This window comes from Cicer arietinum, chromosome 2 (assembly GCF_000331145.2).
Source record: "Cicer arietinum cultivar CDC Frontier isolate Library 1 chromosome 2, Cicar.CDCFrontier_v2.0, whole genome shotgun sequence".
Taxonomy (NCBI): domain Eukaryota; kingdom Viridiplantae; phylum Streptophyta; class Magnoliopsida; order Fabales; family Fabaceae; genus Cicer; species Cicer arietinum.
Window position 1 is genome coordinate 16,043,963 of NC_021161.2, and position 2,547 is coordinate 16,046,509.

Here is a 2,547-nt window from a genome sequence, read left to right on the forward strand (position 1 = left end):
TCACCAAAATTCAGCATTGCACTAAAACAAAACGCAATGTAAAATTACGACAAATTCCTACTTAATCAACGAAATAAAAACACAAAACATTTTATCAACTCAAAGAACAAAAATTAACAAAATATATCAAATAAATCCTTAATTTAACTAATGATTGAGGATAAATAAGACTAAAATAGTGGGAAAATCTGCATATGTTGAAGAGTCATCACAACCCCAAACTTAATCTATTGCTTGTCCCCAAGCAACAATTAATTTCTTATTTGGTCCTGTTAAATGCGCACTTAAATTCAATTTCTTAAATTACATCAAACTCAAATTTCAAAGTTCTTGCTACTGCAAAACATTCATCATGCTCTATGGTTGTTTTCAAAAATAAAGACAACAAGATTTGTACACCTTGGCATTCATTCATCAAAAACAACTCTCTCTTCACACAATCTCACCAAAATTTCTCTCAAGTGTTTAGAAGGGTTATAAATTTATCACTCAAATCCTAGAACATGCATCACGCTACCATAGGCTTGAAAAAATTCTAGTTAGCAATCACAATGTAGTAAACACATACATTTTTTTGAGGACTTTCGGGTTGTAATGGGGCTTAGGTAAGGGTAGGGCATTTTAGGATAGTAGGTTTTATCACTTGGAGTTAGGCATACATTTCCACCTTATTCTACCATTTTTTTTTCTTCATCTTTTCATTATGGAGATTCTCAGACATTGACAAAAGAACCAAGAAGATATATTTTTTATTTTTTTTACCATAGTACACAAATTGAATTTTTTTTTTCTTCTTTCTTCTTTCATTTTCTTTTTATTTATTTATTTTTCTTTTTGTGATAATCACAACCCCATTCTACCATTTTTTTCTTCATCTTTTCATTATGGAGATTCTCAGACATTGACAAAAGAACCAAGAAGATATTATTTTTATTTTTTTTACCATAGTACACAAATTGAATTTTTTTTTTCTTTTTGTGAGAATCACCACCCCAAACTTAAAAAGTTGCTATCCCATGAGAAACCCCAAACTTAGAATCTTATCAAGACAATAATTTTTTTTTTCTACCTAACTCCAAGTAAGGTGATTTAATTAGAGTCAGGTGTTTTGCTTGTAATGTGGCTAGTAACCGAAATAAAAGGGCAAGGCTCAAAGGGGCTAGCAAAGGTTAAAATTTTCATAGGGTAGTTAGAAAGGCTCAAACGACCAATAAAATTGCCTCAATGTATGCATGAATTACAAGTGATGCAAGTCAGAATTAGTGCAAGTTCTAGAGGGATAACACATGTCTGGATAATCACACAACAAAGAATTTAAGTGTTTAGGCTCAAAAGCTCACAGCTAGGATAATAAGAGAGAGTATGAACAATCAAAATAAAGCCAACATGCTTCTGAAAAGTTAAAATTGTATTTTTGAAAAATTGATGGCATATTAGCCTTCTACAACCATTTAGTAATTCAGAATGCATGCATTAGGAAGGCTTGTCGACTTGAGCAATAACATAATCTAAGAAATAAAATTTAACTTGCGAAATCACAAACATAAATTTTAAGATTAAGTGCAAGTCAGTACGACTGTTTCATCATAGTACACATTTAGTGAAAGGAAAAAAAAACATGAGGAGAAGAAAGTCAACATATACTGACATTAAACAAAGAAAACGAGAAAACGGAAAGCAACAGGACAACCAACAAAAAGAAAAAGAAAAAAGAAAGAAAACTTCTCTCAGTTTAGTAGTTCAATGATTCTCGTTTAGATCATCCGCTCTTGTTCCGCTATGGTCGTCAGTATACTGGTGAGGTGCAAATAGATCAGCCTCCTGGTGTCTGGAAAAAGTGTTTCAGGCGCGCTTGGGCGCGCGTTCTGTCATTTAGAGCTGTACAATCGCTTCTTAACGCATCTTTTTGATTCTTTGCTCATACCAAACATCAAAACTAAGAGAACTAGAAATTAGAGACTAAAATTGGAACTAAATGGAGTAAAATAAATCTAAAATGCAATAAATAAATACGGTGCAAAGGATATAAAATTGGGTTGCCTCCCAATAAGCGCTCGTTTAGTGTCTTGAGCTTGACGTCTCAAGTACTGTCAAGGTGGCATATATGACAGGAAGAACACATCATCCTTCTTTTTCTTTGGTAGAAATTCCATGAACTTAAGAAATAAAAGATGTTGTTTCCATGTCCTTTTCAATTGGACATTGACGAACAAGGCATAGATTGAATCTCGAACTTTATCAATCTCTTCTTTTTTCTTTTCCTCGTTCGTCTTTTCCTCTTGCTTATCTTCTTCTACCACAACAATGAAATTATCTTCAATCTTCAACTTCTCCTCCATCTTCTCAAACTTAACCACTTGTTCAAATAACCTCTCACATTGAGTTTCAAATCTTTCAATTGAAACCATGTTATTCTTCATGAATTCAACCAAAACGTTTGTAACGTGAAAGTCTTTGTCATCTGATTCTTTGGATAGAATTTTTGGAGGTAGAATTTGTTCCCAATAGATCTTTTTAATGTAACGCTCGTCGTTTTCTGTGACTTTC